This window comes from Coffea arabica, chromosome 1c (assembly GCF_036785885.1).
Source record: "Coffea arabica cultivar ET-39 chromosome 1c, Coffea Arabica ET-39 HiFi, whole genome shotgun sequence".
Taxonomy (NCBI): domain Eukaryota; kingdom Viridiplantae; phylum Streptophyta; class Magnoliopsida; order Gentianales; family Rubiaceae; genus Coffea; species Coffea arabica.
In genome coordinates this window covers 9,591,615-9,611,325 of record NC_092310.1, presented here as the reverse complement: position 1 = coordinate 9,611,325, position 19,711 = coordinate 9,591,615, and the positions used below count along the sequence as shown (strand labels likewise).

The window sequence follows — 19,711 nt, the reverse complement described above, 5'->3', positions numbered from 1 at the left end:
CGAAGTGGCTACTTGGGAATCAGCTTCAGTTGCCCAGCTTTTGTAAACTGGTGCCTTACGCTGCTGTTATAAACTGCTTTTACGATATGGGCTGTTTGTTCCTCTCCTTGCTATCCTAACCAATGACCGTAAGGTCCAATGCCTTTTCTTTTGCCCATCGTTCCATTCAGGTGTAGGAACAGTAACTTCTGTTTCTCCCCATCTATTTTCATTGCTCACAATGCTTATGCGTCTCTTCAGTGCACCAATAACAATGGTATTATTAGTTATATGTATTATATATGTATATTAATTTATATAATATAAATAATATTATGAATTATACTAATAAATATACATATTTACTAATAGAAATTATTAATTAGTTCGAGTTACTTTACTAATACATTTGTACTAATATATTTAATTAGTCAATAATTATCAATTATGATGTGGTTTGTAATATATTTATTAGGGATAATTTAAGAAACCTCCCCTGAGGTTTCTGACAATTTCACTGGCACCCCTTGAGTTTCTCAAAATTTGACTGACCCCCCTTGCCTTTGAGTTATTGTGTCCCTTAGCTGACATCATGAAGGCCAAAATTACAAATATATGGTATGAAGTTGGGATTTATTACTGATGTTCGGGTTTATTATTACCGTTTAGTTGGAGAAAAAGGCATCTACAGTGATTAATGAAGCCTAACAACAATAACACAAACTTAGAGAGTAATACATGAAGTAAAGCTGGATTAGGGAGTAAGGCAACATTTTTTGTGCCATTATTGTGGCTGTTGTTTCAGTTAGAAATGTTTTTAAGTAAAATTCAAAAAATGGTACAGTAATTTCTTATGAAAAAAAAGTAGTAGGTTATCTACGTAATATAAATAAAAAATAGTTTAAAAAGGAAATATCCCATAAAGTACCAACTCTTTATGACTTTTCTGTATTACATGAATGAAGTACCACGTTTTGTATGAACATTTTATTATAAATAATTTCATTTACATTAAATACATAAATATTTGCAAATAAAATTCATAAGCCGTTACAGAAACATCTTTACGAAAGGAAAACTAGCATTTTTTGAATTATTTAATATAAATGAAATATTTTAAAGTAAACAAAAAAAATTGTCCATAATATACCAGTTCTTTACAAGTTTCTTCCATTATATGAATTAAGTACTTGCTATTTAAGAGTACTTGACTTTGAAATAGAAGTGCAACTTTGAAATACGCTATTTTAATTTTAGTAAATTTGTTTATATATGAAAAATTGGTTAACTAGCGCAGTGAATTCAAACCCTACTTATGTATCGGATAAAAAAAGTACTCCAGGTCTGCACTAAAACACCAGCTCTTTATGCCTTTTCTCCATAAATTATCCATTTTCTCATTTTTTCATAAGCTAATTCAGGGGATGTTTCTGAAATTATCCCTTACAATATATATGTGTACGTAAGATTAATAATTTATATAATAATAAATATGTTTATTATTATGCACATAAGGTTGCAAAATGATTAAATTTAATATCTTATATACATTATAACTGTGTAAAATATTAGTTAATTAGTATTTATATATATTATGTAATTATAGATAGATATTTATAATTTCTTTGAGGGGGTTTACTCTCGGAAAAATGTGCAGTAGGAGCTTAGTCTTGGAAATTTGCAGAGGAAGTTGTTGAAGTGAAAGAAAAAGGGAAATGTGTCTTGTGCCCAAAGTAACGAAACAGAGGTGAACACGATTAATTTTTTTTACAGCATTTGTACATTTCCATTGGAGTACAATATTTCACGTAACTTGTTTGCTTACGATTAATGAATTTCTTATTAATTATAACAATTATGCAATGTCCGCGTCATGTACGTAATCTAAATGCCTATGAACTATAGAAAAAATTCCACATATTTACTGACACTCCATCCGAACAACTTTGATACACCAGTTTTTTTTGGTGACATAGTTTAACAAAAATTGGTATACCTTGTTGGAACAATCCACTTAGGTAGCAATGCTTCGTCAGCCTCCCTCACACTAATTACTGTACAACTGTGTGGAAACTTGAACTCATATTCTTGTGTTGGAATTGCATTCATACAAAAGGGTTTTCTGTCATGATATAAATAAGTTCGAAAAATGTAATGCATTAAATGTGATAGATTTATAGTAACAACAGGACTATAAATTGCAAACTTCAATTGCAGGTGAAGAACAATCTGGGACAGACGAAAAATAAGAACAGGACTATAAATTAGTTGTGGGAAATTTACAGTGACAAATTTTCTATCAAAGCAGTTAAACGGTACAAATTTAGACAAACAAGTTCAATGTTACCAATTATCTGTCAACTATTAACATTTTCCGTGTTCAAGTTTAAAATTGTATTAGAATTACACAACACACATGGCGATTGCTCACAGCTTGGCTTTGTTGGTGGGGACTCCCAACTAGTTTGCATACTCATTCCTCTGGCTACACAACCTTGTTTGCGGTTATGGGCCATGGGTGCTCAGTCTTTGGCATTATGAATTCCCTGACATTCGTGAGCTTTGCCTCTACTAAGCTCATCCGTAAATGTTTGCGTCCCGGCACTTGTGTTCGGACGCTTAGAAACACAGGATTCCCGCCCACCAATTCCACCGCGAAGGCAGCGTTTCCCTATCCCCTTTTGGAGCTTCAATGCAGTTTCCAAAATTACCTGTATTTGATGTAGCCTTTGGTCCACCACTTGTGAGTTGTCCGACACATTGGATGCCAAACAAAATATTTCTGCACTTTTTTCTAAGACTTTCTTTCTCAGGCCCATGCACTGAACAAGCAGGTTCTCGTACCAGTGTCTAGGCACCTAAGCGGAAACAACACAGATGGCTGTATTAATTTTACACAAATTGCTCAAATTAAATGGCAGGTGAAGTACAGGGCGAAGAATGCCATACCACATCACCAACAGCACATGGAAGAGGCAACCCTATTACATCGCCACCAACTCTGTGAATGCCCTCTTCCTCTAGTGATCCATCAGTTTGTATGCACAACACAGACCAGGGAGGGTAATTAATTGGATGTTTCAGTGACGGTGTTGTAGCCTCACTTAGTGGCAACTGGTCACATATATGAATTACGCACTCCTTCCCACTGGGTGGCAACGTGGAGGAAGTCATTGGTTTCATTAGCCTGCTGCGCACAAACTCATCATACGTAGCATATGGATGGGGATCTGGGTATAGGCTTACAATGGGCAGTCCATGAAGCACATCATGTAGCCTGTTTCCCGAAATTGTATCAGTGCTGTACATATCTGATGGCCGATGGGGAGGTTGCTTTGCACATACACCTGTATATACCTGCCTAATAACCCTCTCGCCCAAGTAGTAAAATCTTCCCATGGGGCCATCCAAAAGCAATCTCGTTGCAGTTAGTTCCTTGGATTTGAGATACCGACTCGGCAATGCCATTGCAGGGAAGGGCAGCCAGTTGACCTATGACACACAATTAACAAGCGATGTAACATTGGTTTGTTCAACAGGCGGAACAAATTCATAACAACTGTTAACACTTAGGCGGTAGAAACTATTGGATGTTCTAATTACGGGAACGAACGTTTTCCGGGTTAATGGTGTCAATTGCGCGGCGAAAATGTCGACCGTAGATGGTGATTGTCGGTTGGCTCTATTACACGAGCGCCATCGCCACATTCTGGGCAATACGTCCCTCTCGTCTTGTTTCAGTTTATACGGACTTATCTGAAGAATTTCATAAGCCCACACCTACACGTGGTCGTATAAATTATGTCCACCGTTCGAGATGAACACTAACTGCCAGAAAAGTTTATGTGACAGAACATGAAAATGTCGAATTGAAACAGAGTGAAGGCAATTCTGGACATACCTCCCGAACAAAGCTGTAGCCGCCAAGGCTTTTCGTCAGGCGTCGGGAGACGGCAGACATAAATCTGTACAAGGTTGCCATCCCCGCCCCTCCCCAGTTATAATCCCCTATACGATCTACGTCCTCCAGCGCAGGCAGACAGCACAGGTGAATTGTTTCGGTCGTGTTGCTAAGTAAAGTGCGGCCAAAGCATGTATGGAAAGAAAGCTCTAGTCAGATGTGCCAGCTGGACGTCGTCGTTCTCGTCAATCGCCTTGTCTTTGTAGAATGACAATATATCGGTAACTCTGATGGCATCACCAGAAGCAAAAGCTGGCACCCAACCCAATTGCTCCTTGATGTAATTGGCATTTTCCCTAACATTGTAATCCCACGGAATGGGCTGCAACATCGGTTATACAGGTGAAGTCCAAGGGTGTCAGTGTCATCTCTCCGAAAGGCAAGTGGAAGGAGTTTGTTGAGTCCCACCATCGCTCCGCAAGTGCGACAGGCAACTTCCTATCTCTATCGGCCACGGGCAAGTGGCTCAGAAAATCCCCAAACCCAGCACTAACAACTTTCGCGGACACCTTACGAGGCAGTCTCTTCCACCACTCCATAATTTCGACTGACGACTCTCTAGGATAAATTGAATAGACTTCCTGTGCATTAATGTAGAACCAATTCAACCATTTATATATATATGTATAAATCAAATGAGGACTTAGGGAAAAATAAACACAAGTAATTGTCGACATTGATTCTACAACATTTACCCCCTGTGCAAGGAAAATGTGTGATATGTGGCTTTTCCGATCAACCTGCAGGTCTTGCGAGTGTTCTTCATCACGCGGTGGCCGGTAGCGATGGAGCCTGCCCATCGCACGGTTGTTGGAGTTGGATTTTGGACGAATATTGTGATGTCTCAGCCTATCACAAAATCCCTGTCGCCCCACCCACGATTATGAACAGCTTTGCCGTTAAGTGTTGCGGCCTTGTAGGTGCGTAGGCGTCTTTCTTCGCGAGAAATTTGAATAGTTAGACATTTTGGACGGCTGTGGCCAGGTTGGGCGTGCAATGCCCTTGCACCTTCTAAGTAGGGTTGCAAATTGGGAAATATGTGTTACAGTGACGGTCGGCGCGTGTGCTAAGCATGTTTTCATTGGCCTTTACATACATACCCTTTTCAGTTTTACTTGGACGACTAAGGAAACAGTATTGTGGCCAACCTGCGCGTCGTAAGCAATTAAATGTCTCCGAACGTTTCATTATAGCAAGGGGGAAATTGGATTAGAAAAGATGAAAAAATTTGAATTTAAAAACACAAACTGCAATTTCGGGGCATTAACAGCTAAAATTGAAAAGCACCTGTAATGGATGGTCCGGACGATAAACGAATATGGGTTGCCACAACTCCAATGACACTTCTATGTTGACACGGGTTAATATTTCAAATCAAAATAACATTCGACATATATTCATATATTGTGGTACAAATTAATAAACATATCTATACTAACACTTTTTGAAGAAGAGATGCTTAATATTTCGGAAAAAAAGTAATCTAGAATCATGTACATGGTAACAGAATTTTTAATGCATTTAAAGAGACAGTTAGCATGGGTGGAAAGATGAAAAGTGTTTCTTAAATAATTCAATGCATCAATATTGGATAGAACATATTATGTTAAGGTCCATATATAAAAAACCTATAATAAAAAACAAGGATCTCAAGTTTTCAACCAATTCATTTTGTTCCCTTTTAAAAAAAAATCATTCTCCTATCTTGTGCCCCTAAAATTGTTGAATGCATTTACTTTACCATTTTTTACAAATTTTAACGTCGTATTTTTAAAAAAATTTCCGCAATATGTGTTTTTAGACTTCTTACAAATATTCAAAATCACAATCATCTATATCGTATCCCTTCAATCCCCTTTATTTTCTATTCCCGTTTCCATCCATCCCTGTAACCCATACTTTTTTGGCAATCTTTCCTGTCACTCTTCAACTTCTCACCATTTTGTTCCCTCCCTCCTCCGCTTATACCTAACCTCTAAATTCATGTCGCTGTGACCCCGTACATTTAACTTTATGTATCATAATAAAATTAAAAAATTATTACAATGTCATGAATTATTAGTATGTCAGAATGAAAATGAAAAACTAATAACACAGTATAATATCCTCAAGTACTACAATATATATATACATGGCTTTATTGTTATGTATATAATGTAGCAATCCACATTTTTACATATGAAGACAGATATAACAATACATAAAATAATCACTGCTACCAAAATTCACCTTGTACCATTTGGGTTTTCCACTCTTATTACAATCTAATATCAAATTTGGGTCAGATATATAAAAATGAAGTTGTATTTTAGGGTTAACATGTTCTATATCTTTCTCTTAAAGTATAATGTTACTTTTTTGAATGTGGAGTGTATAATCTCTCTGTACTGATCTATAATGTTCTGTAATGGTACCTTTTTTATATTCTTTCCATACCAAACTAAAGTTTTATCACAATATTGTACGCACTACTTTGGATTTTAATACTGCCACGTTTGTGATCTTTTAAATGCATGACATTATTTCCCTTTTATTTGCTAGTTAAACTTGCTCTTTTACTTAAGATTATTAAGTTAACTTCATAAAATATTAACAGCTAAGTTTTTTCTGTTACTAATAAGTTTGACAATGCTTTCCTATTATTTACCCTTCCACTTGTCAACTTCATACCAACTTCGCATATTTAAGGGCGTCACTACTTTTTCAAATTACAAAGCCATGGAAGTCACTTCTTATTTGAAAATGGAGTTATTACCACTCAATTTTTCATTATTTGCAATTTCAACATTTGTTGTATCAGATAACAAATATAACATTGTTTCGTACTTCGTTATTAATTAAGAAAGTACGACGAATACCACTCCTTTTGTGTTATTTACATTTCAATAATCAGTATGGTCATGTAACATTCATATAAATACTTTATTTCGACAATATGAATTTGCTATGTAGAGTACACATATATATACATATATATGTATATATATATGTCGTTTGTAGTACTTGATGATATTATGGATATTATCAGTTTTCACGTCCATTGTTACATCAAAATAATTGCAACCACATGTAATCAATTATCAATCGTATATATAATTGCAACCACATGCAATCAATTATCATTCTTATACTTGTATCATGACACGTAAGATACAATGTACTGGGTCACAGGGATTCGAATTTAGAGGCTACATATAGAGGGAGAAGGGAGGGAAGAAAATGGTGAGGAGTTCAAAAGTTACAAGATGGGTTGAAAAATTATGGGTTTCAAGGAAGGGCGGAGAAGGGAAAAAAGAATAAAGGGGATTATAGGAATATGAACAACATGATGCAAAAAAAATTTAGAGAGAGTTGTACCATGATATAAGATATGAAAGTACTAGGAGGCGTCTAATGGATAGGGGACAGACACTACAAGAAAAAAGGTCATTAGTGACAACATTTCTTTGTGACGACAAAAAGTCGTCACAAAATGAAGTTGTTTAGTCACGACTTTGAAGGTTGTCACAATTGACTCAAAGCAACTGAGTTTTCAGTGACAACTTTTAATTGTCGTCACAAAACTACTTCGCGCCATGGGACTTGGAAGGCGCGAGTTTTGCGATAGTGACGACTTGATAAAAGTTGTCAGTAATTCTACCACTTTCTTTGACAACTTTTCGTTGTTGTCACTGTTTATGTTTATTGACGACCAATTTTTGTCAATAAAACTATAGTGTAGTTAGTGACAACATAAGTATCATCACTAACTTGAACATCTCTAATGCATTTATTTAATTGTGAACCTCAATATTAATTTATGTTTTTTAAATTTGATGATTTATTAACTATGATTTTATTTAATTGTGAGCCTCAATATTAATTTAATTTTTTTTTAAAATTTGATGATTTATTAAACTAGTCATAGTTACTTAAATATTAATTTAAGTTATTTACGGACGACTTTTTGTTATCGTCACTGATCACGAAAAAAAAAGTTATTAGTGACAACATTTTGTAGTGATGACAATAAGTCGTCACAAAAGGAGCTTCTTTAGTCGCGACACCTAAAGTTGTCACAATTGTATCAAAACAACCAAATGTTTAGTGACGACCCGTTATTTTCGTCACAAACTACACTGCAAGAAATATGGTCATTAGTGACAACATTTTTTAGTGACGACAAAAGTCGTCACAAAACGTGTTTGTTTAGTGACGACAAGGAAAGTTGTCATAATTGCTCAAAGCAACTAAGTCTTCAGTGACGACCTTGAAAAAGTTGTCACTAAAATGATCTCTATAGTGACAACTTCTAATATCGTCACTGTCACTCTACCGATTCGGATTTAGTGACAAGAATTAATTGTCACTGTTTAAAGTAATTATTTTTAAGTCACTTTCATTAATTCTACTGTGTCACCCTAACTTTTGCGATTTAGCCCCAAATGTTGTAAAAAATTCCATTATGATACCTTAACTTTTACAATTTAGCTCCATATGTAGTACACCGATTTCTTTAATTCTATTATTACTCCCTAACTTTTGTAATTTAGCCCCATATGCAATTCATCAATTTCATTAATTCTATTATGGCACTCTAACTTTTGCAATTTAACCCTCATATGTAATACACCAATTTTGTTATTTCTATTATGGCACCCTAGCTTTTACAATTTAGCCCCTATTTTTTTATTAGGAAATTGCGAATGGTATCTTGATAAACTATGCATAAATATTTTATAATTTTCTCAAACTTAAGTAATAATTTGTTATAAACTCTAAAGATATATCTTTCATTACAATAGTTATAAGGCAGGCAGGTCTTTTTATCAATGGAATAAGAAATTTATGCCATATTTATCTTTTGTACTACATGCCAAGTAGTATTAGCAAAGGAATAACAAAGTACTACAAAGTAATTAACAAAATAGCTTTCAGAGAGTGTAGTTTATGGGCAAATGAGCATTATCTATTCAAAGTACCAACTTTTTATGGGTATTTTACTTTCAAACATATAATTTATGATAAATTTATAAATGTTTGTAAGTAAAATTTAAAAAGTGTTACACTGATTTATTACAAAACGAAAACTGGCAGGTTATCTTTTCAACATAAATTAAATTTTTTTAAAAAAAGAAATGACCCATAAAGTTCCAACTCTTTGTGGGTTTTCTCCATTACATGAACAAATATTCTGCTCTTTATGGGCATTTCACTCTGAATCATTTAATTTATGTTAAATACATATATGTTTGTAAGTAAAATTCAAAAAGTGTTGCACTAATATTTTTTTGAAAGGGAAACTGGTAGGTTTTGTATTTAACATAAATTAAATATGTGAAAGCAAAAAAAAAAAAAGAAATTACCCATAAATCTATGTCTTGCAAATCTAAACTAGTAAAATAGTTTCAAACAAAATTAAATATTAAAATAAACTGTAATTTATACACATTAAAATATCTGTAATTTATACACATTTTGCAACTACTACTTTGTGTTTTCTCTGTAATGAATTTTTTAACTATTGAGAACTTAAGTTTTGTCTTGCAAATCTATACTAGTACAATAGTTTTAAACAAAATTAAACATTAAAATAAATGTTTGAAAAAGAACAAAAACACATTTATTACTTGCAGTAATGTAACAAAATTTTCTCAACCATTATCAATATTTTCACAAAACTATTAAAAACTAGCAATTGACAATATTAAAAAGGGATAATTTCAGAAACCTCCCCTGAGGTTTCTGACAATTTCACTGACCTCCCCTGAGGTTTCCACAATTACACTGACCTCCCCTGGCAGAACTTGGGACCCAATTGCTAACATCATATAATGCAAAATTACTATTATACCCAAGACATTTTGTGTTTTGGATAGTATTGGATTGCATTTCTATTTATTTAATGTATGGTTATGAAATTTGTAATGATATTACTCTTGGATTGCAGTTTTGGTTTGCACCTTATTACTGTTAAGGTTTTATAAATGACTGTTTTAGTTCTTGGATTGCACCTTACCTCCAAAATTTGGGAATTTACCCAAATTTTCCATTTTCTAATATTCCTACAAATATGCAAAATTATGCATATCCCTCAAATCTACCCAATATTAATGTTTTGTTAAACTCTAAATAACAAAAATATGAAATATATTATTTAAATATATTTTAGTTACACACAAGTTGGATTGGGTAACTAGTGTGTCAGAGAGTTGCCATAATCTCCTTAAACCCGCATGCGGGTTTAAAGAGTATTCGGATATTCTCATATGCACCTATGCAAATCGAACCAACCGGATATCTTATCCGTATCCCATTTTTTTAAACAAAAATCTTATAAATTTGAAAAATAAAATCAAATTTAGATGTATTAGGGTTTTAAAAATATTATATAAGTGATAAAAATTTTATAAATTGTAAAAATAAAATCAAATTTAAATAATTAAATGTTATATTTGCATAAGAAATAATACAATAATCATAATAATGATAATACAATAATATTGATGTAATAAAACTGCCATTAATTTAAATATTTACTTATAATGCCCAAAGAGCCTAATTACCAATTTTTTCTTCTCGCGCTCAAATATAAAATTAACCCGCATGCGAGCTAACCTTGAAATAGAAAAAACACAGAATCCCGCTTGCGGGTTTCAGCGTTATTATGCAGGCGGGATTTTAACCTGCTTGCTTGTGAACATGTTCTTTAGTGCTGCAATTATAAGAAATTAGTATAAAATATTAGCAAATTATAAAAGTACATTTTCAATTATATGAAATTAACAAATTTTGCCACCTATGTTGATGAAAATTTTTATTTTTTGCTAAAAAATAAAGAATAATACTATAGCATTAAAAGGCAATTCGTCACGCAAATATCCTTCAAAAGCACTGCTACTTTAAACATATTTTTCTACTTTTGCCCACGTCAATTCATCAGGAAAAGTTTTCGTTTTCCCACCATTTTTTTACCACCAATTTTTTTCCTTTTCGCCCAAAAAAGAATTTAGACGGACATTAACTTATAGTAGGTTGCAAAATGGCCTTCACAAAAGCCCCAATCTTCATCATCCTCTTCCTCATCACCCTCCTCCCGATCTCCACCAATTCTCAAAACCCCAGTTCGGATTTGCTCTTGCAGCTCGAATCCCTCCAATCCCAGTCCCCTATAGGCGGCGTTATCCATCTCACTGATTCCCTCAAACGGATTCTATCCATTCCAACTCATCGTCCCTGTACTTTCCTCGTCTTCTTCGACGCCCAACAACTCCACTCCAAACCCGAACTCTCCCTCCCTTCTCTCAAATCCGAGTTCTCCCTCATCTCTAAATCCTTTTTAGCCAACAACCCTCCAACTTCTCACTCAAAACTCTTCTTCTTCGACATCGAATTTCAAGAATTCCAGTCCTTTTTCGCCCTTTTCGGAGTAAATTCTCTGCCCCACACCGATGTCAAGAAAGACTCCGTCCAGATAAATGCATCAGATTTCTCGAGGCTCGCCGAATCCATGGCTGAATTTGTCAAGGCCAAAACGAAGCTGAGCATTGGGCCAATTGATCGCCCCTCTTTGATTTCTAAGAAGCAATTGATGTTTCTCATTGCTGTTATTCTGATTTCGGCTCCATTCTTGGTGAAAAAAGTGATTTATGGGAACACCCTTTTGCACAATAAGAGTATTTGGATGACCGGAGAGATTTTTGTCTACTTTTTCAGTGTCTCCGGTTCAATGCATAACATAGTTAGGAAAATACCCATGTTTTTGGTTGATAGGAATGACCCTGGGAAGTTGGTTTTCTTTTATCAGGGGGTCTGGGATGCAATTGGGAGCTAAAGGGTTCGCGGTTGGGTTCTTGTACACTGTGGTGGGATTGTTGCTGGCTTTTGTTACTCATGTTATTGTCTATGTGAGGAATAGGAATGCTCAGAGGTTGGTGATGTTTATTTCCTCCTGGGCTGTTCAGATGATTTTTGTTGGCATTCTTGTCGCATTTCTGGTTTCTTGATTTTAGTTTGTTCTACCGTGTTAGTTTTTGTTAGTGTTTCAGATAAGGAAAATTGACGTTTTATTTTTGGTGTAAATTAACAATGTACCTTTTATTTTGCTTTTGTGCTCATATTCTGTATTTGCAACTGTTGCTAAAAAAATTGAATCATGTAATTGGCAGTGATTTATGTATCTTTTTGGTGTTGTCTTGGTGAAATGCTTGTAATAAGCATAGCAATCACTTGTTTTCTCGTTTTCTATGGTATCTGTTCTAGATCTTCTTTCACATGTAGATATGGCGTTGAGATAAGTTTCCGACTAAATGAGGAAAGGTGCAATTTTGAATGGTAAACCTGCGGCCAAATTGCAAATCACATGCCAAATTATGAACTAGAGCTATAAGTTGGCATTTGCAGTTGGTAGTGGGTGTTTCTTCAGGAGTTGGAAGAATTTGATTCACAATTCCATAACATTTTAAAAGGCTATACTACGTACTCAGTAATTAGACTAGAGAGGATGATGCTTGAGTGCTAGAGCTTAGTGCAAGAGGATACTGCTATATTATTTGTGATATAAGTAATTCTCAATCAACTTGCACAACGGTGATCTTTATGGTAGTTTTCTAGTTCGAGTAAGAATAAGTACTTTGTAAAATCTGTTTTGCTTGCTTTCCTGGAATTTAAGTTTCATGTCTTACATGGTAGTTTGTTCTCCATATAGCATTATTTTATACTATATAATCACAAACTTTTTGCTGGATGTAGGTTGGATTTTCTGTTAACGGAGTAATAATACTAACTTTTATGTGGGTTTTGAAGGCATTCCTTGAGGTAATACCTTTTCTTTTCACATGAATGGTTCCCATTTTTGGTGCCATTCTTGAAGTAAATTTCATTGTGAATGTTTTGCAATGTCCCGCCACTTGCCTAACTTACTAGTTTGATTGGAATACAATATTAAGGGGTGCTGGTTTTCTATGGAATTAATACACCATGACAAACAGCAAAAGTAATTTTAGAGATCTAGAACAAGAAAGTTGTTTTTTGCTTTTAAATGGCAAAGAAACATTCTAGTTATGTTGGTACACATTGCTCCTACTTGACACCTTATATCATGATCGACATTACTTTGGTTATCATACTTGACACCTTGTATCCTCTGTGGTGCATTAGTTTGGATTGTTTTGGTTTAGTTTAGTTTAGTTTATTTGAATGTTTTAGCTAAGCAAGTGAACTGAAGTTGCTTTTCCTTTAGTGTTGTGCTTATCGTCTTATCAACTGGTTATATTGTTCATAGCAGTACTTATATCAGTACTTGTTATAGTAGTGCTTGTTGCCTTATCAACTTGTTATATTATTCCTTTGAGGCTGAAGTTTAATAGCAGTACTTATTTCTTGAGCTAATTTGGTGCATTAGTTTGGGCCTGATTTTGATTTTCTTTGAGGCTGATTTTGAATGTCCAGCTTTAATTATTGAGGTTCTTATTGGATTGCAAATTTTAGCTAAGCAACCGAACTACAAGAGATATAGTGAAATTGGGAAATGGCAAGGTTTAGTGAAATTTTGTCTGATGTTAAAAATTCCCCCTTGTGTTGAAATTTGGTATTTTTTTTTCACAACAAAACAGCCTAGCAAATTGTCACACTTAAAAGACAGTATCTTTTATCGGAACAAAACAAAGACTAAATTCGTTTATATTATTCCAATCTTGTTTGCCACATCCAAAGCATCGTAGTCTGGAGTCAACCGAACATATGCTTTCTTTGTTCCATCAGGCCTGATCAAAGTGTTCACTTTCTTGATCTGTATGTCGTACATCTTCTTCACTGCATCTTTGATTTTCTTCTTATCAGCACGGATGTCAACTATGAATACCATGGTATTGTTATCTTCAATCTTTTTCATGGCAGATTCAGTAGTCAAAGGATATTTGAGAGTCTGATAATGGTCCAACTTATTCCTAGGAGGAGCACTGATGCGTGGGTACTTCAGGTTCCCGTCCTTTTTCAATGTCTTAGGACGATGGAAGGTAACTTTGGTCCGGATCTTCTTGGCTTTCTTCTTAAAAGTTGTCCCAGATTTGACAAATTTGGCAACCTTGGCTATAGGGTGTTGTTGAACTTCATTATGATATTTGAATGTTTATATGATATTTTGACATTTCGTAATGCAATGGATGCATTCATTTGCTAATTATAAATCATTGTCATTTTTTTCCATTTATAGATATAATTGTTGTAGGAAAATTTTCAATTTTCATAGTGATAAAGAGTTATCATTGAATCAGAATTTTTCATTAATAACAATATATAGTTGCACTTAAATGTTCGCTTTTGTTTATATGCTGATTTTAAGTTTAAGGATGGAGTGTAATTACTTGTAAGATTTTTTTTTGTTTATTGTACCAGTTGTCACTAGATTTGGTTCAAGAATGGCTAGCAGAGAATGCCAAGGAATCAATATTGGGACAGGACATGAGTATTAGTGGAATAGCAACTTATCAGCCATTTGATGGATTGATGGAGTTGAAAGTGGTAAGTACTTTGACATTACGTCTCATTTCTATTTCTATCTGTTGTGCAGTTAATACTTGTTGAGTTGCGTAAAAACCTCTGAAGTTTATTGCATTTCCTGCTTCTACTGTGCAAATTTTTCTGAAGCAATTTCTGTTCTGAAGTGCTATTGACTCTATTAAAATTGAAGGAGAAACTTCCCATGCAGCAAGTAATTTGAATGAATGCCTTCTATCTGTTTTATGGTTAATACTTGCTGGGTTGCATAAGAATCTCTAAAGTTTATTGCATTTTCTGCTTCTACTGTGTTAATTTTTCTGAAGCAATATCCATTCTGAAGTGCTATTGACTCTGCTTAAATTGAAGTAGAAACTTCCCATGCGGCAAGTAATTCGATTGAATGGCTGCTTTCATGATGTATATTTAATTCATATGAAGTATCTTTTGGTAAGTGCTTTAGAATGAGTAGAATCTTGGTGAAGAATCTCCACTTGCGATACAAAATTGAGTGTGAAGCTAGTTGATATCCTGATTCTATCTAAACTAAAGACAGAAAAACAAGGGAAAGACATTCGAAATGAAGCAAATATGTCCTGCATGAGTCTAAATCATTCTGTCAATGCACAAAATCGTGTCATGAAGACAATCTTTGGCAGATGTCACAGCACAAATTAGTCATGTATGTTGTACTACTTCTTTGAACTACTGGAATTTGCAATGCGTTCCATTGGTAGCAGAGTACAGGCAAGAAAATGAAAAACTAGATTAAAAAAATTCCAAACGTATTTAAGACTCAGGGCTTGCTTTTGCCTGCCTAAAGTCTCAAAAATCTTGAAAATGATTACTGTTTCATGTTTTTTGGTAATCAATTTGTGGTTTTCAAACAATGAATTACAAGTTTGGTCACTACAATTTGTTGTATGTGATTTGTCACTTGTAAATAATGGCTTTGACATTCCTGTGTATCCTAACCTAAGTATTGTGTCTGCATAATTATGATATTGACAAATGTGCTTAATGAACACTAGTTGCTAACTCACTTTAGTTAAAAGATGATAGTTTTGAATATGTTTCTGCTTCTTGTAGTAGCACTTTCTCTCCCCCTGCCATTGTTGGAGTCTTAAAAGTAATTATTCTGGCAATAAGTCCACAGGTTACTATTAACATGGACTCGGATAAAGTTTGACTTTTTGGCTCTAGGTGTAGCTCTTATAGCTTCCAGCTATTAGGATATCCAATTTGTCTCTTCAATTAGCCAACTTGCAATCATGTGTACGGTGCTTGGACTTGCTTTTTATCTTGTTGCTATATATGCTGATTTCACTATTCTTGTAGGCAGTAGTTGGATTCATGTCTCAAGTAATGGACAAATTAGTATCCTTCAAAAGTGCTTGGTAGGTGACAATATTAACTTGTAGTATCAAGCCTCAAAAGTGCTTGGTAGGTGATAAGGCTGCTTTTTCTTGTTTATTAGACCTTATGTATAGTTACATATTTTTAGATATATGAAATCCTATGACATTCAAAGCTTCAAAGACTACTTTTGGTCTAAAACACAGTGAAGTTTGCAAAGTTGTTTCTCATAAATGTGGAATCGTTTGTTGCTATCCTTTGACATCTTAATATTAAAATAAAGAAGTGGAACAATTCTGCCCATATAATCCTTGGCTCTTAATGAATGTTATTAAACTTCCATCCTCTAGTAGACTCTGTTTCCGAACTACCCATATAATGTCTCTTTTTCTACTCTTTGTATAGCCACTATCTAGATGAGACTTAAAACAAATGATTCACTTTATTTTTCGGTGACTCCCTAACTAATTTTCCTTGTTTTAATTTTTCTATCATCTACTAATAACTTTACTATTTTATTGCAGATATATTGCTCATTTTAGAGGTTTGGAAGATTAGCAGTACGGCTTATGTGTCGACTCAAAAACTATGGTTATAGTGCTATCTTAAGTTTAGAAAATGTTTCGGTAGCACGGAAAATGTTTTGGGACTTGGAATTGTTTTTTAGTGTAGCCTTGACTTATATGGCAAAATTTGCTCTATTGAAACTTATCAAACTATTTGTAGTGTGATGTTGCACTTATTTATGACATTTGAATATTTAATATGTTATTATGGCATTTCCTATTGTAACAGGTGTCTACGTTTGTTATTTATTAAACATTGCTGATGTTTTCATTTTTTAGATATTATTGTAGTAGGAAAATCATCAAACTACACATTGCAAGGTGTTGTAAATGAGTAGCATTTCTCAAGCAGGCTGTCTTTATTGACAATTGTTGTTGTCACTGAATCAAAACTATTCATTGATAAGAAGTTGTTGTCACAGTTGATAAGGGGTTTATTGACAACAAAGTTGTCACTAATTAATATATACACTGACTATGTTGCTTCATGCATCATTGACAAGAAAGCATGTCGTCACTAAATTTGTAGCTTTTATTGACAACATATCTTGTCATAAAAAAGTTTTTATTCACTGACGACTTTAAAGTCGTCACTGTATACTTTTACCGACGGAGATTCAGTGACGACTCTGTGACAACCGAAATGTTGTCAATAAAAGTCATCAGTGACGACTTTTTGCTTTTTTGTGACGAAAAGTAGTTGTCATTGAAGACCAAAATTCTTGTAGTGAGATAAAAGAAGAAGGAAATAAAGATGCGTTTTCACATTTTTGAAAACTTACCCAAACATATCAGTAAACAACTTTTTTTTTTTTAAATTTGTGTTCAGATTTATCGGAACTGCTACCGTAAATATTCACAGTCAATAATTTTATGGCCACGACATACCACTTACACTAGTTTGTCAAGAAATGCAATGATCAAATTAGTTATAAATTTTTATAATAGTGCAAGTACTGGTAGATGGGTATTTCTTAATATAATTTGTCGGATATCGATACATTTTCTAAAAACTATTTCTAATCTTCCCAACCAACCTAACCCTCTCATTCACTGTATTTAACAATCCTTCTGTTATGTAAATCATTATACATTACAATTTTTTTAGCATGTCATGCATCACTTATTTCAAATTTTCTGTATATATATATACATATATACATATGTATATATATATTATTTATTATTCTGTACCACAATATAAAAAGATGTAAAAATATTATTTTCATTTTCAATACAATCCCGGGCCTAGGACGTATCAAAATAGTACTGTGTCAAACTACGCATAAGTTTGGGGAAAAATTATGGAATAATTGTTGGATAATTAAGCAGCATAATGAAACTTTTTTTTGGATGATTCAGCAGCCGAATTTGTAAATTTCAATTTACGCAATCAACTCGTAGGGGACCATGACAAAATAAAATGAACATCATCGCTTATTCTACCCTTGCAAACAAATAAAATGAACAACCCATTTGCTGAACCCAACTCTTTAATTCTTTCGCTAATCTTCACAAGCCGCGAATTGTGAATTACTAACACTTAAGTTTATCAAATGTAAAGAAAACTGTGAATTTGCTGATGTGTCATGACTAATATCTGCGGCTGCACAGTGCATATGGCCTGTAAAGATTGGACTAAATTTCAAGGCGGGAACACGCTTTCGTCCTTTCGTCATACGCGATTGGGACTGCCAGTGTAGCCGCCCCTAAGCAAATGTGAAGGGGCATGCTGCAGTAGTCATTCAGAAACGTTGCCTTCTAATCTCACATCGGAATTCACATTGAAAGGTCAGAAACCATTGAAGCCACACACCGTTCATTATCTGTCAAACCGTACACCTTTGTGCATCTTCTCCTATAAGCAAGACTGGCGCCAGTCTTGTCATCTTGGGGAATTACACCCCAACCGAGCAAAATTTGCTCTCTAACATAAGCTCCCTGTAACCCATGTGACTCGTATGATCACCGGAGCCAAATTTTCTGCTGCCTTAAAAAATACAACTGGTGTGCCTTACACTAGTTGTTGAACCTAATTGGGTCTTATTAACCCACTAACTCGTACAACGGCTTCCGTAGGCTCCCATCCAACATAGATTAAGATACAGTAAGTGATACAAATGTATTCTTACTGATGATAAAAAAAATCTCTCTTGCATGGCCCATTCAACCTAGATTAGGATACGTATTTGTTTACTTGAATGGAGGAAAACCAAGTATGGCAGGTGTTTTATGCAAGAACTGCCTAGCATTTTATGTCATCCCAACTTCATAACGCGTTTTGGGAAAACAGGTAGTCAAAGGTCATGAAGGAGGAAAGACTTAAAGAGCTGGTGTTTTAAATTCTCAAATTATTTCGGGGGGCGATACTCTGAATTCAAGCAAATTCGCTTTGATACCTAAAAATGGGTACTCCGATTATAATGGAGCAAACCCAAGAAAAGCGTATGTTGAAGTGGACAAGGGTTACTGTATAACTCAAATACATAATTTGGTTAGTGGTACTCTGCTTAAATGTGCACTGTGGTATTACTTGTGCAACATGAAAGCCATAAACTCCGTTTTGTTTAACCGTCTTCAATTCGTTTATTGTAATAAGCAAGCTACAAACTTGTTCCAAGCAAATAGGGGTACCCTGTTATTTTTATGGAGGAAAGCCATAAAGAGTTGTTCTTGTCTACCAAAATGGATTTATTATTGTTTCAACCAAAGGAGGAACTGAAGCCGTTAAAGTAAAAATGAGTACCGTCATGTTATAACAGAGGATAGGCAGAAAATAGCTAGTGTTTTATTCAAAAATGTTTTTATTTGTATTTTATCCCTTAAATTAAGTTATGTATGGAACAATGGGTATTGTTTTGTTGTAATGGAGGAATGCCGTAAACAGCTGGTATTTTCTCCGAAAACGGTTGCATTGTTATTCAACCTACAACTAAATGTATTTGTAGAAGGGAAAATGAGTACCCTGTTGTTCTAATGGCGGAAACACATAAAAAGCTGGTATTTTATTAAAAAAATCATTGTTATTATTGTATTCGGAAAAACATGTCTGTCTACGGAAATGGGTAAATGTCTGTCTACGGAAATGAGTACTCTGTTCTCATATGGAAACCGAACCCATCCACAGCTGGTCTTCTACAGCGGAGTAGTTCAATTCAGAAATATGCATGCGATTTGGTTCTTCTAATTTTCCCAAATAAAAATTTAGATGCAGTGCCAACTGTGACTTATTATCGCACTAACCTAATTTAGGCTCACTAATGATACAGTTCGTTAACCGTAGTCCGCAAAAGGATGCCTGAAAGAGGTCAAAGTGCTCTTAATCACTCAGTCGATGCACTGCAAGCTCCTCCATTTAAACTCAGGTCCGTCA

The 19,711-nt window shown here is 34.5% G+C and overlaps 1 pseudogene; it reads left to right on the top strand.

Moving 5' to 3' along the window:
* Positions 1 to 10,961: 10,961 nt before the first annotated feature.
* LOC113694770 (probable dolichyl-diphosphooligosaccharide--protein glycosyltransferase subunit 3B) lies at positions 10,962 to 16,564 on the top strand (annotated as a pseudogene).
* The last annotated feature ends 3,147 nt before the right edge of the window (positions 16,565 to 19,711 follow it).